This window comes from Bubalus bubalis, chromosome 12 (assembly GCF_019923935.1).
Source record: "Bubalus bubalis isolate 160015118507 breed Murrah chromosome 12, NDDB_SH_1, whole genome shotgun sequence".
Classification (NCBI taxonomy): Eukaryota; Metazoa; Chordata; class Mammalia; order Artiodactyla; family Bovidae; genus Bubalus; species Bubalus bubalis.
This window is the reverse complement of record NC_059168.1, coordinates 64,846,422-64,873,974: the sequence shown is the minus strand read 5'-3', so window position 1 is coordinate 64,873,974 and position 27,553 is coordinate 64,846,422.

Genomic DNA, 27,553 nt, shown 5'->3' with positions numbered 1-27,553 from the left:
TGGGTTGCCAGCCCCAAAAGTATGAGAAAAAGTTACATAATTGTCATAAATACACAACCATGTTTGTCAAAAATAAAAGAAGAAAAATATAGCATTGAATTTTTTTTATTTTTTTAATTTTATTTTATTTTTAAACTTTACATAATTAGGAATTTGTATATTGCTGTTGCTGTTCAATTACTCAGTCATATCCGACTGCAGCACACCAGACTTCCCTGTCCATCACCATCTCCTGGAGCTTGCTCAAACTCATGTACTTTGAGTTGGTGATGCCATCCAGCTATCTTGTCCTCTGTCATCCCCTTCTCCTACCTTCAATCTTTCCCAGAATCAGGGTCTTTTCTAATGAGTTGGCTCTTCACATCCAGCAGCCAAAGTATTGGAGCTTCAGCTTCAGCATCAGTCCTTCCAATGAATATTCAGGAGTGATTTCCTTTAGGATGGACTGATTGGATCTCCTTGCAGTCCAACAGACTCTCAAAAGTCTTCTCCAATACCACAGTTCCAAAGCATCAATTCTTTGGCCCTAGGCTTTCTTTATATTCCAACTCTCACATCCATACATGACTACTAGAAAAGCCATCGCTTTGACCAGATGGACCTTTGTTAGCAAAGTAATGTCTCTGCTTTTTAATATGTTGTCTAGGTTGGTCACATTCAGAAAACGAAGATTGTGGCATCCGGTCCCATCATTTCATGGGAAATAGATCGGGAAACAGGGTCAGACTTTATTTTTGGGGGCTCCAAAATAACTGCAGATGGTGACTGCAGCCATGAAATTAAAAGACGCTTACTCCTTGGAAGGAAAGTTATGACCAACCTAGATAGCATATTCAAAAGCAGAGACATTACTTTGCCAACAAAGGTCTGTCTAGTCAAGGCTATGGTTTTTCTTTTTTCTTTTTTTTTTTAACTTTACAATATTGTATTGGTTTTGCCATATATCAACATAAAGGTTATGATTTTTTCTGTGGTCATGTATGGATGTGAGAGTTGGACTGTGAAGAAGGCTGAATGCTGAAGAATTGATGCTTTTGAACTGTGGTGTTGGAGAAGACTCTTGAGAGTCCCTTGGACTGCAAGGAGATAAAACCAGTCCATTCTGAAGGAGATCAGCCCTGGGATTTCTTTGGAAGGAATGATGCTAAAGCTGAAACTCCAGTACTTTGGCCACCTCATGTAAAGAGTTGACTCATTGGAAAAGACTCTGATGCTGGGAGGGATTGGGGGCCGGAGGAGAAGGGGACGACAGAGGATGAGATGGCTGGATGGCATCACTGACTCGATGGACGTGAGTCTGAGTGAACTCTGGGAGTTGGTGATGGACAGGGAGGCCTGGCGTGCTGCGATTCATGGGGTCACAAAGAGTTGGACACGACTGAGCGGCTGAACTGAACTGAACTGAACTAGGTTGGTCATAAATTTTCTTCCAAGGAGCAAGCATCTTTTAATTTCATGGTTGCAGTCACCATCTGCAGTGATTTTGGAGCCCCCTAAAATAAAGTCTGTCACAAGAAAATAAAGCCTGTTTCTTACTTAATCTGCACCACAAACAGGTAAGATGGATACTCTGATCCACATTTTACAGGTAAAGAATCTGAAGCAAAGAGAGTTTAAACTTTTGAAGATTATACAGCTAATAGATGGTAGAGCTAGAATTTAAATCCAATTTGCCTGATTCCATTTCTCTATCTACATCTGCTCTTCCTCACATGAGAGGTGGCCCTGAAGAGAACTGTTATGGCCACATCACAGAGATATACTGTCAGGACTGAATGGAGTGGCCTGGATTCTGTTGTTCACTCTCATCTATGATTCTTATTTATTCTTAAAAAAGAAAAAAGTAATTGGTCTTGCCATGGGCTTGTGAGATCTTAGTTTCCCAACCAGTGATTGAACCGGGGCCCCTAGCAGTGGAAGTAGAGTCCCAACCACTAAACTGCTAGAGAATTACTCTGATTCCTATTTATTCTAACTCCTGAAATGCTGTGAATATGTTGTCAGCTTCTTTGACACCTCATTAAATGAAAGCTCCAAAGGGCAGGGATTCATTGATTGATTGATTGATCAGTGGAAAATAGCTGCAATTGCTATTCCCTGGAGATGATAGAGACACCAAGAAGGTGAAAATTGGGAGAAGCCCCTGCTAGATTACACAGAGTCAACCCTGATTGAACACCAGTCTGCTTGCCTTGACAGGTCCTTCTGTCCAAACCTATGGATTTATGGTATTTCTTCATGACCCGTCAGGGATACTGGGTGGGTTGGGGTGTGCTACATCAGCCAGACTACTGGATTTGCTGTCCTATTTCCTCCTGGCGAGTTCTAATCTCAAGTACAATACTGACTTCACCTCACTTTATTTTTGGATCTATGTATTTAAGTCAGGTTCTACCCTGCCAGAATTGCTCTATTTTGCATTTCTAAAGCCCATTTTTGCCTAGATGTCCATTGCCAGTGAAGGGATGAAGAAGATGTGGTACATATACACAATGGAACATATTGCTCAGCTATAAAAAGGAATGCATTTGAGTCCGTTCTAATGAGGTAGATGAACCTAGAGCCTGTTATGTATGCAGAGTGAAGTAAGTCAGAAAGACAGACAAATATTATATATTAATGTATATATATGGAACCTAGAAAGATGGTTCTGATAATCCTATGTGTAGGGTGGCCAAGGAGACACAAAAATAAAAAACAGACTTTTGGACTCAGTGGGAGAAGGAGAGGGTTGAATAATTTGAGAGAATAACATTGAGACATATACATTACCATATGTAAAATAGACAGCCAGTGAAAGTCTAATGTATGGCTCAGGGCACCCAAGGCTGGTGCTCTGTAACAATCTGGAGGGATGGGGTGGGGAGGGAGGTGGGAAGGTGATTCAGGACAGAGGAGACACATTTATGACCATGGCTGATTCATATTGATGTATGTAAAAAACCATCACAATATTGTATCATCCAATTAAAATAAATTAATTAATTAAAAAGAAAAAACAAGCCCTCCCCTTTTTTTGCGGGGCAGAACCCCATAGGTTTTCCAGTGGAGTCTGCACTGTTGCATCACTTGTTTCTATGTTTAAGGTTTGGTGTTTTTTTCTTTTTTTGATGTGGAGCATTTTAAAAATCTTTATTGAATTTGTTACAATACTGTTTCTGTTTTATGTTTTGTTTTTTGGCTGAAAGGCATATGGGATCTTAGCTCCTCGACCAGGGATTGAACCCACAGCCCATACACTGGAAGGTGAAGTCTTACCCACTGGACTGTCAAGGAAGTCCCATCACTTGTTCTTAATGGTCCCTTTTCATCTCTCTGATCACTGAACATCAACAGAAAGTCAGGTTCAACAGACAAGCTTGCAAAGTAGCAAGTTCCAGAGTCACAGATTCACAACTTATTGATGATTGAGACTTCAAAGGCCCCTGACAAACTGGGATGCCTGGACCTGACTCTATTGGACTGATTAAAGAGGGAGGCAGTAAACGACTTCTTGCCAGGCTTGCTTTCTCTTTTTTCCTGCACTTAAATGATTTGCCCTTTTGGAGTGCCAGTACTAAGACCCCAAAATTAAAGCATATGTTTGGCTTTGCATCTTACTATGAATAGCATCATAACCCAGACCCAATTATCTATGCTTTTTTCAATAACTACTTGTAAAGTACTTTTAAAATTTCTTACTTGATACTGGTGTAAATCACATTGGGAAATTAATCATTACGCCTGTGATGATAAGCATTAGCAAAATCAAGTAAGCTGTTCATTAGCCTCCCTCTGTCCTTCTTCCTAAAATTTCCTACAAATTCCATCAACATTTTTGTGAATGTTTAAGACGGCTGAAATTCCAGGTTCCAGACTTCACCTGTTAATATTATCAGCAGTCTTTGAGAAACAGGTTTCCAGTGGGATACAAGCTTCCCAAAGATGGATGCATATCAAAGAGATGCAGACATAGAGAATGGATGTGTGGACACATTAGAGAAGGGGAGGTTGAGATGAATTCGGAGAGTACAGTTGACATCTGTACACTACTGTGTGTAGAATAGATAGCCAGTGGGAACATGCTATAAAGCACAAGGAGCTCAGCTCAGTGCTCTGTGATGACCTAGAGGGATGGGCTAGGGAGAGCGGAAGGGACGTTCAAGAGGGAGAGGTTATATGTATATAGATAGCTGATTCACTTCATTGCACAGAAGATACTAACACAACATTATAAAGCAATTATAATCTAATTTTTAAAAAACTTAAAAAAAAAAAAAAGATTTAAGTACATAAGTTCAGCATCCCAGATGCTGTGTTGGGTAACAGCCACACACAATCTTCCCTATATAAGCATTATACAATTAACTTGAGGCCCCTAAAATTGAAAGTCGCTCAGTCGTGTTCATCTATTTGTGACCCGCATGGACTGTAGCCTGCCAAGTTACTCTGTCCATGGAATTCTCCAGGCAAGAATACTGGAGTAGGTTGCCATTCCCTTCTCCAGGATATCTTCCCAATCCAGGGATTGAACCAGGGTCTCCTGTATTGGCAGGGAAATTCTTTACAGTCTGAGCCACCAGGGAAGCCCTATGATACCATAAACTTAAACTCCTTCACTGATGACCTCTAAGATTTCTCAGTAACAAATTACACCATCTTTGGAGAGCTGCTAAACATCTGGAACCCTGAGCTTCCCCAATATTCCCTCAAAAATTTAGTCCATTTTTTCTGATTCTAGGCAATTCCTTATTGGTCTCCTCCAATCTTCCCTCTCCCAGGTTTCAACCACGAAGTACCAAACCTACAAGGCATGAAACTTCTACTGATCCTATGAGAGAGTCCCTTTTCATTTGTTTTGTTTTCAGACATAACTCTATATTTGATTATCTCACACTTATCAGTTTGCCAAGCATGCATGTGTTTGCAATGAAGAGTGGAGGTAAGAAGATCAAAGATACTCAAGTAAAGAGAGGCTGATCTGACATGGATAAACTCTATCATATGGCCATATGTTTTGTCTTTCCCAACATTGTGCCATGTGGACTTACTATTAAATACTTTCAGGGTAAAAAACATAATTTTGAAACAAAAGCATATGAACAGCTAGTGCTTAGAATGGAGACTGACATACAGTAGGTACATAATACTCAATAAATTTATCAGTGTCAGAATATTTGACCAAAATTTTAGCCCAAACTTACATGCTATTTTATCCAAAGAAGTAGTTACCAAACTGTTTTAATGGCATTCCTAACGCATACACATTTGAGTGTGCAACACAGTGTGCACAACTAGACAAATATTATATGTTTTTTTATAAAGCATCAGTTCAGTTCAGTTCGGTTCAGTCACTCAGTTGTGTCCGACTCTTTGCAACATCATGAATCACAGCATGCCAGACCTCCCTGTCCATCACCAACTCCCGGAGTTTATCCAAACTCACGTCCATCGAGTCAGTGATGCCATCCAGCCATCTCATCCTCTATCGTCCCCTTCTCCTCCTGCCCCTAGTCCCTCCCAGCATCAGGTTCTTTTCCAGTGAGTCAACTCTTCACATGAGGTGGCCAAAGTTTTGGAGTTTCAGCTTCAGCATCAGTTCTTCCAATGAACACCCAGGACTGATCTCCTTCAGAATGGACTGGTTGGATCTCCTTGCAGTCCAAAGGACTCTCAAGAGTCTTCTCCAACACCACAGTTCAAAAGCATCAATTCTTCAGCACTCAGCTTTCTTCCCAGTCCAACTCTCACATCCATGTGTGACCACTGGAAAAACCATAGCCTTGACCAGACAGACCTTTGTTGGCAAAGTAATATCTCTGCTTTTTAATATGCTATCTAGGTTGGTCATACTTTTCTTCCAAGGAGTAAGTGTCTTTTAATTTCATGGCTGCAATCACCATCTGCAGTGATTTTGAAGCCCAAAAAAATAAAGTCTGACACCGTTTCTACTGTTTCCCCATCTATTTCCAATGAAGTGATGGGACCAGATGCCATGATCTTCGTTTTCTGAATGTTGAGCTTTAAGCCAACTTTTTCACTCTCCTCTTTCACTTTCATCAAGACACTCTTTAGTTCCTCTTCACTTTCTGCCATAAGGGTGGTGTCATCTGCATATCTGAGGTTATTGATATTTCTCCCGGCAATCTTGATTCCAGTTTGTGCTTCTTCCAGCCCAGCGTTTCTCATGATGTACTCTGCATATAAGTTAAATAAGCAGGGTGTCAATATACAGCCTTGACGTACTCCTTTTCCTGTTTGGAACCAGTCTGTTGTTCCATGTCCAGTTCTAACTGTTGCTTCCTGACCTGCATATAGGTTTCTCAAGAGGCAGGTCAGGTGGTCTGGTATTCTCATCTCTTGAAGAATTTTCCACAGTTTATTGTGATCCACACAATCAAAGGCTTTGGCATAGTCAATAAAGCAGAAATAGATATTTTTCTGGAACTCTCTTGCTTTCTGCATGATCCAGCGGATGTTGGCAATTTGATCTCTGGCTCCTCTGCCTTTTCTAAAACCAGCTTGTACATCTGGAAGTTCACGGTTCACGTATTGCTGAAGCCTGGCTTGGAGAATTTTGAGCATTACTTTACTAGCGTGCAATTGTGTGGTAATTTGAGCATTCTTTTGAGCATTGCTTTTCTTTGGGATTGGAATGAAAACTGACCTTTTCCAGTCCCATGGCCACTGCTGAGTTTTCCAAATTTGCTGGCATATTGAGTGTAGCACTTTCACAGCGTCATCTTTCAGGATTTGAAATAGCTCAACTGGAATTTCATCACCTTGACTAGCTTTGTTCATACTGATGCTTTCTAAGGCCCACTTGACTTCACATTCCAGGATGTCTGGCTCTACGTGAATGATCACACCATCGTGATTATCTGGGTCATGAAGCTCTTTTTGTACAGTTCTTCTGTGTATTCTTGCCACGTCTTCTTAATATCTTCTGCTTCTGTTAGGTCCATACCATTTTTGTCTTTTATCGAGCCCATCTTTGCATGAAATGTTCCCTTGGTATCTCTAATTTTCTTGAAGAGATCTCTAGTCTTTCCCATTCTGTTGTTTTCCTCTATTTCTTTGCATTGATTGCTGAGGAAGGCTTTCTTATCTCTCCTTACTATTCTTTGGAACTCTGCATTCAGATGCTTATATCTTTCCTTTTCTCCTTTGCTTTTCACTTCTCTTCTTTTCACAGCTATTTGTAAGGCCTCAGAGTAATAAAAGTGTAATGGAGTTTTTTAAATATATAAATAGAAGTTCTAGTATTGGAACCAAGATACTAATCATCTTAAATAGATGGGAATATCATGCTAGTATTTGAGCCTCAAAATTCAACTTTGGAATTTCTAAATTAATGAGGAGATGTACATCAGAAATCTAAATTATCAAATTGACTAAACATGTTATATTTTGTTTGAGGGCTGTTTTAAAGATAGTGCTTATATTATGAGGATGTCTAGGTTTCTAGAAAGTTGCCTCTAACAAAACAATAAACACTAAGATAATATTGAGAAGTCTTAATTTAGGATTAACTCAGAAAATGACAACTTTTCTCTATTTTTCTCCAGGGGTTTCAGCTCTTTAAGTCATTAATTTTTTTTTTATGAACCAGAAAATTAAAAAAATTAAAAGTTTTTTTTTAAATTCAGTAGTTTTCAAGTATAAGTCACACCAGTTTTTAATCTTCCTTCAGGATGGAATTCCTGGAGAAAGAAATGGCAACCCACTACAGTATTTTTGCCTGAAGAACTCCATGGATAGAGGACCCTGGTGGGCTACATTCCATGGGGTCACAAAAAATCAGACACAACCTAGCCACTGAAAAATAGCAAAAAGCAAAGTAAAATTGGTGGACAACATGAATACATAGAAGAAGTAAGATATCAAAAAGAGAGGAAAATAATACACTGTCATATGTCATTGGGCTGATGACTAGCAATCATTTCCAAAGCCAAGCCTCTTAGAGGTCCATTACCCAAATAGTTCAGAACTTCATAGAATTTCTTTAGAACGAGAAGCACCTTCAAAGCTATTGGTCCAACACCCCCTTTCTACAGAGGAACCCAGTTCCCAAGCAGTTCATGCACACATCTAGTGGTAGACCTAGACTACAGCTCACATGCTTGATTCTTGTTTAATTCACTGTGCCATGCTGCCTAAATAGTGACTTGATAAAAAATAAATATGTGCTTAACCACACATCTTTTGTGGCAGGCACTTTTCCAAGTGCTTCATAAGTTCTAGCTTCATTATCCCAATGACTCTATTAGTTGGATTCTAGTATTTTATTTTTTCCATTGCAGTGATTATTTATTGATCAGTTTTATTGAGGTGTAATTGGCCAGTAGAATTATAAGATATTTAAAGTGTATATGATGATTTGCCATAGATATGCATTGTGAAATGATTCCCATCACCAAGTTAATTCACACATTTGTCAAATTAGGTTACAGTACTATCACCTCTGGTAGAGATTAAGACACTTAAGTGCAGAGAGCTTAAGTAATTTGTCAAATATGACACGACAAGTGAAAAATTTTTGGCTATTTACTACTTACCTCATTACTTCCTTATGAGAAAAAGAAAGGAATGTTTCAAAATCATACCCAAGTCAAAATCAAATAAAAATGAGATATCAGAATAGCTATTTTCATTGGCTAACATATTGCAGAATTACTTTTTTTCCTTTCTGGCTGAATTGAATAATTTCTTTCTCTCCCTATTCAGCAAGCATTTCATGGGAACTTTTGTGTTTCCTGCTACCATACCGGAACCATGAGGACTCAGAGTGGAACATGCTGGCAGACTGAGCTTGGAAGGAGCCTTATTTTACTAACAAAGGCTGAGAAGAACATGATCACAACCAAGACAAACAAGCTAAGCTGGGGCAGAGCAAGCCCAGACTGTGGTGAAAAGCCATGGCCCTATTCCATTGAATTAGAGCAAGCAAGTCAATACCGTCAGGTGATAGTAAGACTTGATAACTTTCTCTATTTTCCTCTTCTTCATCACTAGGAGAAGCTATGGTGATGCAGGAACAGGCACAGGTAAAATACTGTTATTATCAGAGATTCAGACAGACCATCATCCTGGCTCCCTCAGGGGGAAAAAATATGGAAGCATGGTTTTCTCTATTGGGAAGAGTGTTACCTCTGATCTATTTCTGTTAAGGATTTGAGAATATCTTATATCCATGGACCAATGCCAAAATTCTATCCTTGGTTTTCAGCTATGAGCCTCAAACCTTGATATAAATATTTGAGGAAGGGCTCAAGGTTCTCTTATTAACTATTCATATATTCTACAACTTGAATTAGTGACTTGAGCAGTGGCTGTGCAACGCCGCAACAGCAAGCGGCAGCTGTGAGCAGCACTGGAGCGGTGAGCTGCAGGGAGGAAATACCACACATCTGAGGTCAGGAGCTGGGCATAAAGAGATACCTCACATCCAAGGTCAGAGAAACCGCAGTAAGATGGTAGGCACTGACAGAGAGCATCAGAGGGCAGACAGACAGAAACCACAATCACAGAAAACTAACCAATCTAATCACATGGACCACAGCCTTGTCTAACTCAATGAAACTATGAGCCATGCCATGTAGGGCCACCCAACACAGACGAGTCATGGTGGGGAATTCTGACAAAATGTGGTCCACTGGAGAAGGGAATGGCAAACCACTTCAGTACTCTTGTCTTGAGAACTCCATGAGCAGTATGAATAGGCCAAAAGATAGGACAATGAAAGATGAACTCCCCAGGTCAGTAGGTGCCCAAAATGCTACTGGAGATTTGTGGAGAAATAACAACAGAAAGAATGAAGAGACAGAGTCAAAGCAAAATCAACACCCAGTTGTCAATGTGACTGGTGATAGAAGCAAAGTCTGATGCTGTAAAGAGCGATATTGCATAGGAACCTGGAATGTTAGGTCCATGAATCAAGGCAAATTAGAAGTGGTCAAACAGGAGATGGCAAGAGTAAATGTTGACATTTTAGGAATCAGGGAACTAAAATGGACTGGAATGGGTGAATTTAACTCAGATGACCATTATATCTACTACTGTAGGCAAGAATCCCTTAGAAGAAATGCAGTAGCCATCATAATCAACAAAAGAGTCTGAAATGCAGTACTTAGATGCAATCTCAACAACAGAATGATCTCTGTTCATTTCCAAGGCAAACCATTCAACATCACAGTAATCCAAGTCTATGCCCTGACCATAATGCTGAAGAAGCTGAAGTTGAATGGTTCTATGAAGACCTACAAGACCTTCTGGAACTAACAGCCCCAAAAGATGTCTTTTGCATTATAGGGGAATGGAATGCAAAACTAGGAAGTCAAGAAACACCTGGAGTAACAGGCAAATTTGGCCTTGGAGAACAGAACGAAGCAGGGCAAAGGCTCATAGATTTAAGCCAAGAGAATGCATTGATCATAGCAAATGCCCTCTTCCAACAACACAAGAGAAGAATCTACACATGGACATCACCAGACGGTCAACACTGAAATCAGATTGATTATATTTTTTGCAGCCAAAGATGGAGAAGCTCTATACAGTCAGCAAAAACAAGACTGGGAGCTGACTGTGGCTCAGATCATGAACTCCTTATTGCCAAATTCAGACTTAAATTGAAGAAAGTAGGGAAAACCACTAGACCATTCAGGTATGACCTAAATCAAATCCCTTATTATACAGTGGAACTGGGAAATAGATTAAAGGAATTAGATCTGATACAGTACCTGATGAACTATGGATGGAGGTTCATGACATTGTACAGGAGACAGGGATTAAGACCATTTCCAAGAAAAAGAAATGCAAAAAAAAAATAAATAAATAAAAAATGGCTGTCCGAGGAGGCCTCATAAATAGCTGAGGAAAGAAGAGAAGCAAAAAAACAAAGGAGAAAAGGAAAGATATACCCATTTGAATGCAAAGTTCGAAAGAATAGCAAGGAGAGATAAGAAAGCCTTCCTCACTGATCAATGCAAAGAAACAGAGGAAAACAGCAGAATGGGAAAGACTAGAGAGCTCTTCAAGAAAATTAGAGATACCAAGGGAACATTTCATGCAAAGATGGGCTCGATAAAGAACAGAAATTGTATGGGCCTAACTGAAGCAGAAGATATTAAGAAGAGGTAGCAAGAATACACAGAAGAACTGTACTGTACAAAAAGATCTTCATGACCCAGATGACCACGATCGTGTGATCATGACCCAGATGATGACAATGGTGTGAGCACTAATCTAGAGTCAGACATCCTGGAATGTGAAGTCAAGTGGGCCTTAGGAAGCTCCACTGCAAACAAAGCTATTCAGAGTGATGGAATTCCATTTGAGCTATTTCAAATCCTAAAATATGATGCTGCTAAAGTGTTGCACTCAATATACTGGCAAATTTGGAAAACTCAGCAGTGGCCACAGGACTGGAAAAATGTCTGTTTTCATTCCAATCCCAAAGAATGGCAATGCCAAAAAATTCTCAAGATCAGATCAGATCAGATCAGTCGCTCAGTCGTGGCCGACTCTTTGTGACTCCATGAATCACAACATGCCAGGCCTCCCTGTCCATCACCAACTCCTGGAGTTCACTGAGACTCACGTTCATCAAATCAGTGATGCCATACAGCCATCTCATCCTCTGCCGTCCCCTTCTCCTCCCGCCCCCAATCCCTCCCAGTATCCGAGTCTTTTCCAATGAGTCAACTCTTCGCATGAGGTGGCCAAAGTACTGGAGTTTCAGCTTTAGCATTATTCCTTCCAAAGAAATCCCAGGGCTGATTTCCTTCAGAATGGACTGGTTGGATATCCTTGCAGTCCAAAGGACTCTCAAGAGTCTTCTCCAAGACCACAGTTCAAAAGCATCAATTCTTCGGCGCTCAGCCTTCTTCATAGTCCCACTCTCACATGCATACATGACCACATGAAAAACTTTAGCCTTGACTAGACGAACCTTTGTTGGCAAGGTAATGTCTCTGCTTTTCAATATGCTATCTAGGTTGGTCATAACCTTCCTTCCAAGGAGTAAGCGTCTTTTAATTTCATGGCTGCAGTCACCATCTGTAGTGATTTTGGAGCCCAGAAAAATAAAGTCTGACACTGTTTCCACTGTTTCCCCATCTATTTCCCATGAAGTGGTGGGACCAGATGCCATGAATTTCATTTTCTGAATGTTGAGCTTTAAGCCAACTTTTTCACTCTCCTCTTTCACTTTCATCAAGAGGCTTTTTAGTTCTTCTTCACTTCCTGCCATAAGGGTGGTGTCATCTGCATATCTGAGGTTATTGATATTTCTCCCGGCAATCTTGATTCCAGTTTGTGTTTCTTCCAGTCCAGCGTTTCTCATGATGTACTCTGCATATAAGTTAAATAAACAGGGTGACAATATACAGTCTTGACGGACTCCTTTTCCTGTTTGGAACCAGTCTGTTGTTCCATGTCCAGTTCTAACTGTTGAGTCCTGACCTGCATACAGGTTTCTCAAGATGCTGGTCAAGTGGTCTGGTATTCCCATCTCTTTCAGAATTTTCCACAGTTTATTGTGATCCACACAGTCAATGGCTTTGGCATAGTCAATAAAGCAGAAATAGATGTTTTTCTGGAACTCTCTTGCTTTTTCCATGATCCAGCGGGATGTTGGCAATTTGATCTCTGGTTCCTCTGCCTTTTCTAAAACCAGCTTGAACATCAGGAAGTTCACGGTTCACATATTGCTGAAGCCTGGCTTGGAGAATTTTGAGCATTACTTTACTAGCGTGTGAGATGAGGGCAATTGTGCTGTAGTTTGAGCATTCTTTGGCATTGCCTTTCTTTAGGATTGGAATGAAAACTGACCTTTTCCAGTCCTGTGACCACTGCTGAGTTTTCCAAATTTGCTGGCATATTGAGTGCAGCACTTTCACAGCATCATCTTTCAGGATTTGGAATAGTTTAACTGGAATTCCATCACCTCCACTAGCTTTGTTCGTAGTGATGCTTTAAATGCTCAAACTACCCCACAATTGCACTCATCTCACACGCTAGCAAAGAAGTGCTCAAAATTCTCCAAGCCAGGCTTCAAAAATACGTGAACCGTGAACTTCCAGATGTTCAAGCTGGTTTTAGGAAAGGCATAGGAACGAGAGATCAAATTGCCAACATCTGCTGGATTGTGGAAAAAGCAAGAGAGTTCCAGAAAACATCTATTTCTGCTTTACTGACTATGCCAAAGCCTTTGACTGTGTGGATCACAACAAACTGTGGAAAATTCTTCAAGAGATGAGAATACTAGACCACCTGACCTGACTCTTGAGAAACCTGTATGCAGGTCAGGACTCAACAGTTGGAACTGGGTATGGAACAACAGACTGGTTCCAAATAGGAAAGGAGTACATCAAGGCTGTATATTGTCACCCTGCTTTTTTAACTTATATGCAGAGTACATCATGAGAAACATTTGGGCTGGTGGAAGCACAAGCTGGAATTAAGATTGCCGGGAGAAAAATCAATAACCTCAGATATGCAGAAGACACCACCTTTATGGCAGGAAGTGAAGAAGAACTAAAAAGCCTCTTGATGAAAATGAAAGAGGAGAATGAAAAAGTTGGCTTAAAGCTCAACATTCAGAAAACTAAGATCATGGCATCTGGGAAATAGATGGGGAAACCATGGAAACAGTGGCAAACTTTAATTTTAGGGCTCCAAAATCACTGCAGATGGTGACTGCAGCCATGAAATTAAAAGACGCTTACTCCTTGGAAGGAAGGTTATGACCAACCTAGATAGCATATTCAAAAGCAGAGACATTACTTGTCAACAAAGGTCCATCTAGCCAAGTATGGATGTGAGAGTTGGACTATAAAGAAAGCTGAGTCCCAAAGAATTGATGCTTTTGAACTGTGGTGTTGGACAAGACTTTTGAGAGTCCCTTGGACTGCAAGGAGATCCAACCAGTCCATCCTAAAGGAGATCAGTCTTGAGTGTTCATTGGAAGGACTGATATTGAAGCCTAAACTCCAATACTTTGGCTACCTGATGAGAAGTGACTCGTTGGAAAAGACCCTGATACTGGGAAAGATGGAAGGCGGGAGAAGGGGATGACAGAGGATGAGATGGTTGGATGGCACCACTGATTCGATGGACATGAGTTTGAGTAATCTCTGGGAATTGGTGATGGACAGGGAGGCCTGGTGTGCTGCAGTCCATGAGGTCACAAAGAGTCGGACATGGCACAGTGATTGAACTGAACTGAACTGATAGCTTAAATTTAAGAACTGTGACACAATTTCACAGGAAGATGTTAGCCTTCTCTTGGTTTCTGGAAGCCAGAAGGGATAAGAAAGTGGAGACAGAATTATATGTGGAGCTTAGAAAACAAAGCACCAAAGACTCTCATGGCCCTCTAGACCTTAGGCTGCCTGGAGTATTAACACCAAGGAAGACATCTTTATCCTTAGGTGGACACTGAAATTCAGAAAACTGAAAGCTGTCTACAGCAGCAGCACAGCATGATAGAGTGCGCATGCATGCTCAGTCATGTCTGGCTCTTTGGGACCCCATGGACTGTAGCCTGCTAGGCTCTTCTGTCTGTGGAATTTTCCAGGCAAGAATACTGGAGTGGGTTGCCATTTCCTCCTCCAGGGGATCTTCCGGACCATGAAACTGAATTCCTGTCTCTTGCATTTCCAGCACTGGCAGGTGGATTCTTTACCACTGCGCCACTTGGGAAGCCTAATATAATGCATGTCTGTTTATATAGTATATATATATTTTTAATGCTTTACACATAGAAGAAGATTTTTGCTACCAAGAACAAAACTTAGCATCTCTGATAGCTGCCTATTTCTGAAGCTGTTGGGTATATTTAATTGCTGTTCTTGCTTTTCCCCACTCAAAGGGAGATCAAAACATCTGAGTATTGATTAAGGCTTTAATTGTTACTCCAAACCATTCATCTTTTAGTGGGAAAACAAGAATTCATGGGGATTGAGAAACTTACCTGCCTGCATTTAAACCACGGCCTTCCCAGGGCTGATGGCTGCCTTCCATAACATGAGCCAAACGGCTAGCATATGTGTGGCTTTGAGTAAGATGAGAATGAGTAAAAATGGATCTTCCATTCACTGCATCTCTCAAGAACTATTCATATGAAAAGGAATTAGAAATTTTCTTTTATTGTAAAAGGATACTGAAAATATTGAGCCCCAGAAAGATCAAGTATCTATTCAAGTTCACTGTACATGCAATGAATAGTACAGCTGGGCAAAATTTGAACTTGGAGTGTTCCCTCCAATTCAATAGTCCATGCTCTGTCTACTATACATACTTCTTCTGATGGGTACCCTTTTGGTTTTTCACATCAGGCATATATCCGGGGCATGTTTTCCTTTCTCAATCACATGTTTAATGAGTTAAATGGAATTTACCTCGTTTTATTTTATTAAGATTATCTGAAAGATTTAGCCTCTGTTTTTGAGTAGGCATGTTAAAACACGTATATATGCTTTATGTGTCTTCCTTAAAATACGAAGAAGTTTAAAGTGTATACAAAGTACTTTGAGGTGCACTGTCACTACCATGCTTGTTGATGACCCTCTGATGGTAGTTATTCACTGTGTCTGGCTACAGTGTTGCTTGCAACTATGAGCAGTGAGGAAGACACATCTCTGAAGAATCTTGGCCTATACAGTACTGAGGAAATGAGTCAAGGCTCCAGGACGCCATTCATAATCACCGCATTTGAAACCAAAGTTGCAAAATCTGAGGGTGGCACTCCTAGTGAAATTCCACGGTCACATCTGCCTACGTGACACTATCAGTCCAGAGCGGGATCTCACAGCCTGGCTCTGAGCAATAGCACTAGTATAAACAAGAGCTTTGATGCCTCATCGATTCAGAAAGGTTAAAGAACAGTACCAGGTTACCTAGATCCTTCTTCCCTACTTTAGACAAGCATTCGTCATATTAAAAGAAGATTAATTCATTGTTTGTTTCCAGCAAATTTCCTGATCAATTTCACGAAGGACACTGCTAAATAAGACTCTGATCTGTAAGAAACATTGTCCAAACATCTTCTGTCAGAATGAGATAAGATTTTCCTCAGTGTTAAATGCAGAAAGTATTGGAAAATAAAATAAATTCCCTTCCTTCAATCAACTAGAACAATAGTTTTGAAACTGTTTAAGATCCCAGCACTGGGGACAGTAGCTCAAGAACCACTGGGAAGAGATTGGAGGAAGGACTCTGGGTCTCCCAGCACCTCTAAAGAGAGCAGAGTCATCTACACTTATATTTAATGTTCTACATGAAATTTATTTTGAAAAATGAATGTGGGAGGAAGGAAGGATGAATAGGCAGAGCACAGATTTTTTTTTTTAGGGCAGTGAAACTACTCTGTATGATACTATGATGGTAGATCTATGTCATTATTCATCTGTCCAAACTCATGGGATATACAGCACCCAGAGTGAGTCCTAAGTAAACCATGGACTTTGGGTGATAATGATGTTGTTGTGGATAATAATACAGGTTCATCAGTTGAAGCACTCTGGAGCGGGATGTTGATAATGGGAAAGGTTATGTATGTGTAGGGGTAAGATGTATACAAGAAATCTCTGTATCTTCCCCTCAATTTTGCTGTGAACCTAAAACTGCTCTGGACAATTATATCTATCAATAAAAATTAAGAATGCTGCGAACTCCTAACATGCTTTGGAATCTTCACCCCCTAAGCAGTTAAACTACTTTTCTCATGCCTGGAATCTCTCCTTTAATGTACTTAGTTAGCACTGTCCTATATTCACACCCCTTATGAGAAAGCAGATGTTGTGCTGGCATATGGTGCCCACTCATAAATTTCTGTAACCTTTCCCTGGTAGACAAATCATAAGCAATGATGGGTTCCAGTGACCGGCCTTCTTAGCTTTCCCTGAGGAGCTCAGGAGCCCTGGTCCCATTTGTTCACCTCGGGTGGGTGAGCCAGTGCCATGGGCATCCGTCCACTGACAGCAGGCCCAGATGGAGGCAGGGAGAAGACAGCAGGCTGGATCAGGCTCTGAGAGCTGCACTCAGCCTTCCACCTGGGAAAACCAGAGGTGGGAGCCTGTGGTCCTCTGCAGCCTGCAGAGGAACTGAGCCAAGGGCTTCAGATGCATGGGGTACTCTGAGCTAGGTGGCCCTGAAGAAAGGGGGTGAATGGCAGAAAATAGAGCCACTGATTAGTAGATCCTGATGCAAGTGCCAACTGATTAGATCACAGAACACCCAGAGGTATCTTTGAAAATGAGAGGAAGCGCTGCCTCTCCTGACATAAACATCACAGTAGAGCTTCATTATCCCTTTTCATTCTGAAGACCGTAGTGACACAATGGTCTGATTTTGTACGATCCTGCATTTGCACACATTTTGCTTGTCATTGATTTGTGTCAGTCTTGTCTCCTGATCCATGCTGCAGACAATCTGAGAACGCAAACCATGTGTCCTAAAACTGTTCCTCCTTTCTAGAGCACAAACCTGGGCACGTTCTGTGCACTTGTATTCAAGTATGGACGAAATGACAGAGGGAAGGCCACTGTCACGGACGTTTTTCACATCAGTAACAGCAACTAACACTGATGTCACACCCCATTGTGTTTGTACAGTCACAATGGATAATCTGCTTTCATGTGCATTGCCTAATTTGATAGGCATGTGCATTGCCTAATTGGCTTGTTACACAGAATATAACACTGAAACTGTTGTTTCAATGATTTGTCCAAAGCCATAGAGATCTGAGATATAAAAGAAGGATAGAATTCACGTTTCCTAACTCATTGTCCAGTTTCAGCTACAGTTAACCTGAACTTTTATTCTAGTATAAGCCAGTTGTTTTTTCTTTACAAAAGAATTCAGGGAGGTAAGCAGTCACATTGATGTACCTTGGTACTGGGATACCATACAAGTGCTCTGGAAATGATACCCAATGATGAGTATAGAGCCTTATCTAACCTTCTATCCTGACACTCAGCCATATGGTTACATGCCTCTTCTGTTTTGAAAGCTGAATCTGTGGTCCCACAAGGAGTTTGGCTAATTATGGAGAGCTGGAAGTGTGCACATGAAGATAATAAATGTGTCCTGTCTTTAGTAGCTTATGCCATCAATGAGGCCATGAAGGAAGATGCCTCAAGCTCTGAGCAACCAATGGGGAAAAGACTTCACAGGTGGGTGACTATTAGGCAGGGTGGAGTTCAGTTCAGTTCACTCAGTCATCTGTAACTCTTTGCAACCCCATGGACTGCAGCACACCAGGCCTCCTTGTCCACCACCAACTCCCGGAGATTGCTCAGATTCATGTCCATCAAGTCAGTGATGCCATCCAACCATCTCATCCTCTGTCGTCCCCTTCTCCTCCTGCCTTCAATCTTTCCCAGCATGGGTTTTTTTCCAATGAGTCAGTTCTTCACATGAGGTGGCCAAAGTGTTGGAGCTTCAATCTCAGCATCAGTCCTTCCAATGAATATTCAGGATTGATTTCCTTTAGGATGGACTGGTTGGATCTCTTTGCAGTCCAAGGGACTCTCAAGAGTCTTCTCTAACACCAAAGTTCAAAAGCAGCAATTCTTTAGTGCTCAGCTTTCTTTATAGTCCAACTCTCACATCTATACATGACTACTGGAAAAACCATAGCTTTGACTAGACAGACTTTTGTTGGCAAAGTAATGTCTCTGCTTTTTAATATGCTGTCTAGGTTGGTCACAGCTTTTCTTCCAAGGCTGCAGCCACCATCTGTAGTGATTTTGGAACCCCAAAAAATAAAGTCTGCCACTGTTTCCATTGTTTCCCCACCTATTTACCATGAAGTGATGGGATTGGATACCAAGATTTTTGTTTGTTGAATATTGAGTTTTAAGCCAACATTTTCACTCTCCTGTTTCACTTTCATCAAGAGGCTCTTCAGTTCCTCTTCACTTTCTGCCATAAGGGTGGTGTCAACTGTTTATCTGAGGTTATTAATATTTCTCCCGGCAATCATGATTCCAGCTTGTTCTTCATCCAGCCCAGGATTTCCCACTCTCATATATGTTCTCCAGTAAAGAGTATCCTGATGAAACTGAAAGAGGAGAGTGAAAAAGTTGGCTTAAAACTCAACATTCAGAAAACTAAGATCTTGGCATCTGGTCCCATCACTTCATGGGAAATAGATGGGGAAACAATGACAGACTTTATTTTGGGGGGCTCCAAAATCACTGCAGATGGTGACTACAGCCATGAAATTAAAAGACACTTGCTCTTTGGAAGAAAAGCTATGACTAACCTAGACAGCATATGAAAAAGCAGAGATATTACTTGGCCAACAAAGTCCATTGTCAAAGCTATGGTTTTCAGTAATCATGTGTGAATGTGAGAGTTGGACCATAAAGAAGACTGAGCACTGAAGAATTGATCCTTTTGACTGTGGTGTTGGAGAAGGCTCTTGAGAGTCCCTTGGACTGCAAGGAGATCCAACCAGTCCATCCTAAAGGAAATCAGTCCTGAATATTCATTGGAAGGACTGATGCTGAAGCTGAAGTTCCAACACTTTGGCCACCTGATGTGAAGAACTGACTCATTGGAAAAAACCCTGATGCTGGGAAAGATTGAAAGTGAGAGGAGAAGGGGATGACAGAGAATAAGATGGTTGGATGGCATCACTGACTCAATGGACATGAGTTTGAGCAATCTCTGGGAGTTGGTGATGGACGGGGAAGCCTGGTGTGCTGAGGCAATGGGGTCTCAAAGAGTCAGACACGACTGAGTGACTGAACTGAACTGAGCTGAACTCTGCATATAAGCTAAATAAGCAGGGTGACAATACACAGCTTTGTTTTACTCCTTTCCCAATTTGGAACAAGTCTGTTGTTCCATGTCCAGTTCTAACTATTGTTTCTTGATCTGCATACAGATTTCTCAGGAGGCAGATAAGGTGATCTGGTGTTCCCATCTCTTTAAGAATTTTCCAGTATCGTGCATCGAACCTGGACTGGCAACTCGTTTCATACATGATATTTTACATGTTTCAATGCCATTCTCCCAAATCTTCCCACCCTCTCCCTCTCCCACAGAGTCCATAAGACTGTTCTATACATCAGTGTCTCTTTTGCTGTCTCGTACACAGGGTTATTGTTACCATCTTTCTAAATTCCATATATACCTGTGGCGGATTCATTTTGATATTTGGCAAAACTAATACAATTATGTAAAGTTTAAAAATAAAATAAAATTAAATTAAAAAAAAAAAGAATTTTCCAGTTTTTTGTGATCCAGGATGGAGACAGGGTGCCAGAGTTACAGGCAAAGGAATAACATTAGCAGGAGGTGAGGGCAGGTGCAAGAACATTGCATTTTTTAATAACCATGGGTTTACTCCAGTCCTCTACTTTGAAATTTTTCTTCTTTATCCATCAACCCTTCCTAAAATTCAACCACTCAACAAATATATATTGAGCTTTATTTTATACTAGATACTTCCCTTCCTTTATTTCCCATCCCCATTTCTGGCTACCTCACACCTGTATGGCCTTCCAAGCTGGTAAAGAATCTGCCTTCCAACCCGGAGATCCAGGTTCAACCCCTGGGTTGGAAAGATCCCCAGAAAAGGAAACTGCAACCCACTCCAGCATTCTTGCCTGGGAAATCCCATGGACAGAAGAGCCTGGCCAGCTACCAAACACAATTTAGTGACTAAACAGCACCACACCTGTATAACTGCAAGTACTTTTCTATAGTAGATCACAGTCCCTGGTCACTCAACACTGATTTATGAGTACATGTTGATACGTACTTATGTGAGACAAACTGTTGGGTGTTGTACAAAGTCTAAAACTCTATAAAGAAATAACTCTGTCTTCAAGGAGTTTGAACTCTTGTAAGGAAGATTAGACAGGCATGAAAAGAATCATAATTCATAGTATAATATAAGTGCTGCATAAGAGGTGTAAAATGAATTATAGGCATTTTCACAGTGTAACAGAGCTCCATTATGACATGGTTCATTAGTACATGCCTTTGGATATACTATAAATCAACTCTTGATACACACAGAAATAATGAGTGTATCAGTTAGGAAGAGGAATCCTTTTTATTCCAGATGAAGCCGAGATGGCAGAACTAAGATCTAGATTTCAAGTTCAGTTTCAAGTTTCAGTTCATCATCTTTAATGGTGTCATAGGTCTCCTTAAGATCCAAGACAATGGGATTGTGGCAGCTGACACTTAAAGAGGGAGCTGAGACTTCAAGGTCAAATTGCAGTGAGTCATTATCACAGGCAGGGTCAAAGGAGTATGTGGAGTTTTTCTGTGTCACACAGGAAGAGGGGAGGAGCACTGAAGAACCAGACCACCACTTGGGAGGACCACCAGGGCTGAGGTACCGAGAAACTAGGACATGATTAGTCAGATTCATCCTAGGGCTTACTCACGTGGCCACATACATGCTCATGACTTCCGCTACCATCTTTATATAACCTACTCTGACTTCCTCTGAGATCTAGGTTTATAAATTTACCTAGTTATAGAGTGAGAAACCCAAGAACTATTCTAGTCATTGCCTCTCCTGCTTCCCCAGGGCCCAATTGTTACCAATTGACATAAATTTATCTCTGAATTATCTCTTGATTGCATCCATTTTTACACCTCTGTGGCCTTCCATCTGGTCTAGGAAGTCCAGTAGCTGGTCCACTCACAGATGTTCTGACTTCTCTACAATCTATTTCCCACACTGCTCTAAGAGACATCTTTGCAAAATGAAATATGACTGTCACTCCCCTGATATGACATTTCCATTGCTTCCCATTGTCCTGAGAAGAAAACCAAATAGTTAGTATACATCAAGGGTCTTGCTTTATCTAATATAAACTGCCTCTCTAATCTCATTACCCATCTTTCTCCCAAGCCTACTGTAATTCAACCACAGTGATCTCTCCCCGGTATCAAACATGCCAGACTCCCCCTTTGTTGGGCTGCACCCTGTATGCCTGCCAGCCTTGTAGTTCTCCAGCCTCAAGACTGAAGACAGAGCCCAGAGACAGTGACGGAGACATCAACAGCTTATTGGATAGAAAGTTTTACATAAAGTTCCAGGAGTTACACCTCACCATGCACAGCAAATGACAGGCAGAATGTGGCTACAGTCATTGTTACTGGGGAGAAAAGGATTTTACCATTTATAGGGAGAATTGACAGGGGGCTTCTCAATTACCAGGACCTAGAAGTTTAGGTCTCTTTAGAAATGCACTATTTGAAGGGCTTGAATCAGAATCATCAGAAAATCTACCACTTCCTTGTCTTAGCTAAGAATGTCACCTCAATTATGTTTACAAGTACAATGTTATGTCAACATAAAGAACCATTTCATTTATATTTTTCAGTGAAACCAATCAATGTCTGTGAGTGTGATTTATGTAATAAAAATCCATGTATCTCCAGGGGGGATGTTTAACCAAAATATTACTAGTAGTATCCTTAACATATATGTGTTGAGCACCTACCAGACTGCTTTGATTCTCACTGGAGATAAGATGGAAAAGATGGAAAGAAAAAGCCGAGGTACCTCTTGTTCTCACAGATATTACAGTTTACATGGAAAGAGAGATAGTCACATTGGTAAATGCTAAATTATAAACCGAGGTTAGCGTGCTGAAGAGGAAACACAGACCTGGGAGAACATGAATGTAAAGGATTTCACTGATTGAAGTGGATGAGTGAAGATGGAGCTTAGGGAAGCATTTCTAAGGACTTGGGATCTGAGCTGAGATGTCAAAGATGGGTGAGGCTGAAGCAGGAGTCAAGGGAAGTGGCTGCAGAAGGGAGGAGATGACCATACCAGGCTGCAGGAACTCATGAGCCAGGACCCTGCACCAGGAGTATATGGTCTGGTCACTCAAGATGGCTTTTCTTTTGCTTTCTGTAATCCCCTGCTCAAGCAGTCCCTGCTCTACTCACAGGACCAGCCAGTTCTTTTAATTATAGGGCTTCTAAGTGAAAGTGAAGTCGCTCAGTCGTGTCCGACTCTTTGCGACCCCATAGACTGTAGCCTACCAGGCTCCTCTGTCCATGGGATTTTCCAGGCAATAGTACTGGAGTGGATTGTCATTTCCTTCTCCAGGGGATCTTCCCAACCCAGGGCTCGAACCCGGGTCTTCCGCATGGTAGACAGACGCTTTACTGCCTGGGTTGGGAAGATCCCCTGGAGAAGGAAATGACAATCCACTCCAGTACTATTGCCTGGAAAATCCCATGGACAGAGGAGCCTGGTAGGCTACAGTCTATGGGGTCGCAAAGAGTCGGACACGACTGAGCGACTTCACTTTCACTTAGAAGCCCTATAATTAAAAGAACTGGCTGGTCCTGTGAGTAGAGCAGGGACTGCTTGAGCAGGGGATTACAGAAAGCAAAAGAAAAGCCATCTTGAGTGACCAGACCATATACTCCTGGTGCAGGGTCCTGGCTCATGAGTTCCTGCAGCCTGGTATGGTCATCTCCTCCCTTCTGCAGCCACTTCCCTTGACTCCTGCTTCAGCCTCACCCATCTTTGACATCTCAGCTCAGATCCCAAGTCCTTAGAAATGCTTCCCTAAGCTCCATCTTCACTCATCCACTTCAATCAGTGAAATCCTTTACATTCATGTTCTCCCAGGTCTGTGTTTCCTCTTCAGCACGCTAACCTCGGTTTATAATTTAGCATTTACCAATGTGACTATCTCTCTTTCCATGTAAACTGTAATATCTGTGAGAACAAGAGGTACCTCGGCTTTTTCTTTCCATCTTTTCCATCTTATCTCCAGTGAGAATCAAAGCAGTCTGGTAGGTGCTCAACACATATATGTTAAGGATACTACTAGTAATATTTTGGTTAAACATCCCCCCTGGAGATACATGGATTTTTATTACATAAATCACACTCACAGACATTGATTGGTTTCACTGAAAAATATAAATGAAATGGTTCTTTATGTTGACATAACATTGTACTTGTAAACATAATTGAGGTGACATTCTTAGCTAAGACAAGGAAGTGGTAGATTTTCTGATGATTCTGATTCAAGCCCTTCAAATAGCGCATTTCTAAAGAGACCTAAACTCTTACAAATAGAAACCCACGGAGGTGGTATAAGAGATCATAGAAAGGTAAGGAGATTTGGGATGGCACCTGTGACCTGTGACCAGCCTTCTGTTGACTCCTAGACGTGAGGCTCACAGAAAAGTAGGGGTGGCTGGGGAGGAAGGCACAGACTGGAACAAAGTCTTGTGTGCCTGTTCAATTTGAACATTTCCCATGATAACTGCAGAATTCCAAGGCGAGAAGCTGGAAGTAAGATTAGCAATTCATTAGTGGCCAAGTTTGAAAAGTCACCATTGTCACTGTCTAATGAGGCTTTACAGTCTAAATCTCCAGGAAAGAAACAAAACATCTCCATTAGCTAGTGACAAACATCCTTGTGCATTTCTGGAACCAAGATTTTGTTGATTGCTGACACTTGAGAGAGGGTTGTGATTCATATTATGAAAAGAACTAGATTTTTTTTTAAGGAGATGCAACTTGGTAACTAATTTTTGTCTCTCTCTGCCAGTATAACCGTTTGAATGTTAATTTAATTTTACAGAATATCATTTATGTAAATGTAATTAGAAGGGAAACATGATCTGGAGATGCACAGCACCAAAGAAAATTTATTACTCCAAGGGGTATTGCTCTAATCATTCAACTGCAATATTGAGTTTCCCCAGATTTAATCTAAAAGCAATAAATTACAAAAGGCTAATGCCCTGCCCAACAACAAGCTGTCATGAACCCAAGTTTCAGGGAGGGAAACCAGAAAGAGGAAGAGGGTGGGGGGAAAGCCTGAACTTAATTTCAGCAACAGGCTATCAGCAGCTTCACATTTCCTGACATAAAACTCAGGAGAGACAACAGAGCTAGGGAAAAAGAAAAGGCTTCATTTCCTAAACAAGAATAAAATGGTGACTTCCAACCTCCTACTGCTTTTCCATCCAGAAATCTGACCAGGGCTCTTGTTGCCAAACATTATTATAAATGTTCCAAGTTCAGGGCCCCATGTTCCCCAACAACATAGGGAGAGGAATCCAGCCAGGATACAACAGCCTTCTCTCTTCATGTTATTGCGAGGCTGTTCTTTTGCAGAGATGAGGAAAAGACCCAGCCTGATTAATGTCAAGGTCCTCATTGCATTCTGTTGCATGCATGCAGGAAAGCCAGTTCTGCCGAGGCACCCTGCCAACACAGAGAAGCCAAGCCTATTAAAAGAAATGCTCTTCAGTCTTCTACTTTCCTGCCCATGACAAGTGAGAGGTCATAGCTGGAAGAACTTGGGATGGTAAGTGTTCTCTCTGTTGCATAAGCCCCATATCTGAATTTGACTGTGACTGAGGCTACCTGGTCCTTTAAAGGTACTCAACAACTGCCATGATGAAAAGAGAAAAAAAAAATCAATCAACCAATCAAACCACCTAGCTCTATAAAAGAAATCCTTGGTGAGGCTACTATAACCTGGGTTCCACCAAGGAGTGATAAAATTAAGATTTCCATTGTTAGGACTCAGGTATGGGTATCTTTTACATGCTCCCCACTGATAATTTTAATGTGCAGCCCACAGTAAGGACAGCCCTGGATAAAGGCTTATTATGGCCTGCAGTGGGATGCCTATGTTCAATATGTCACAGTGTCATAGATTCATTCTCATGGACAGGGATTTCTTGAATGAAACAAAAATGAAGGGGAAATATGTCTGCTCTCAGAGAACAGAAAGACAACTGTGGCAGACCAGGTAGGCAATTGGAGAAGGAGATGGTGAACCCACCACAGTATTCTTGCCTGGAGAATCCCATGAACAGAGGAGCCTGGAGGGCTATAGTCCATGGGGTCATAAAAGTCGGACATGACTTAGCGACTAAACCACCAGGTAGGCAGCAGTAATAATCAAGCAAAAGCATATCGTTTCATGTCCTTTTAAAACCTAAATAATAAAAGGTCTTATGGTAAACTATTTTGTCTAACATGTTAAATAATATAACTTACCTCATCTTCTTCAAGTCAAGCAGTTTGAGCATTGTAACCAAAGGCATTTCTGGAAAAAAAAAAAAAATCCCTCAAAGAAATTGTACATTTTTTTTCAATACTCAGAAACATATTGACTCTGTTTGCTCATTTGTTTGCATTTGCTTGTTTTTTGTCCTTGAATTCTGTGCATTGGCTGGGCTGTTTAATTCAGCAAAGGGTGTGTTATCTGAGGAGAATGAATATTTTCAGAGTTTAAAGAGAGAGTAGAGGCTGTGACTCTATTAGAATTTCTCAATTATACATCTGCAATTCGTGGTACATGAAACATTTATTTTTAACCTTTTTGCTATTTTGTTTTGGTTTCTTTTAATAGCTTTTTAAATTTTTTCCCTTTTTTATTAAATTTATTTATTTTTAATTAAAGAATAATTGCTTTACAATATTGCATTGGTTTCTGCCATGCATCAGCGTGAATCAATCCTAGATATACATACGTTCCCTCCCTTTCCATCCTCCCCCCCAGCTGTCACCCCTCCCCAGCCCTCTAGGTTGTTAAAGAATGCTGGTTTGAGTTCCTCGAGTCATACAAAAAATTCTCTTTGGCAATCTATTTTACGTAAGGTAGTGTATATGTTTCCATGCTACTCTCTCCATTCATCATCCCACCCTCTCCTTTCTCCTCCCCCACATGTGTCTAGAGCCTATTTACAGAGTGAGGTAAGTCAGAAAGAGAAAAACAAATATCATATATTAACACATATATAAAGAATTGAGAAAGATGGTACTGATAAATCTATATACAGGGCAGCAATGGAGATGCAGACATAGAGAACAGACTTACGGCTATTTTGCTTTTATTCAAATGTTTAGTAGAAGAAATGTAAGCAGCACTTCAAACCTGTGCTTCAGTGGAAAATATTTCTTAGAGTGTGACTAAGGAAGATTTGACTTGATTCAAACCAATTTAGGAGAATATAATAGAGAAGTTCTCTAGTAGAGATGGCAACATTGATAAATATGGCACATGAATAAAATTTGTCTATAAACACCCTGATTAAATAACAGGAGAGAAAAACTCGCTGTAACCATTGAACATTCAGTATTTTCATTATATTTCCTCTGTTGCTGCTGCTGCTAAGTCACTTCAGTCATGTCCGACTCTGTGCGACCCCATAGACGGCAGCCCACCAGGCTCCCCCGTCCCTGGGCTTCTCCAGGCAAGAACACTGGAGTGGGTTGCCAGATTCTTTAAAAGATAAAGTACGTGTTGATGATGATGTTCTAAAGTCTTTAAACCATGGAAAGAGGCCTGTCCATTGGTCTAACACTCACCTCACAGAAAAATCAGCCATAGGCTTCAGTGACTGACGCAAACTGTCTGGGAATAGATAACTTTTGGAAAAGACAGATGAGAGAGAGAGAGAAAAAAAATACTTTGAATACTCATTTTTTACTCCATTTCTTGGAACTATGTCTCTGCTGATACTGGGACTCTTTAATTGCACTTGCTAAACAAAACATGCTGATGGGTCAAGCGGAATTAAATTACCCAAACAAATCAGG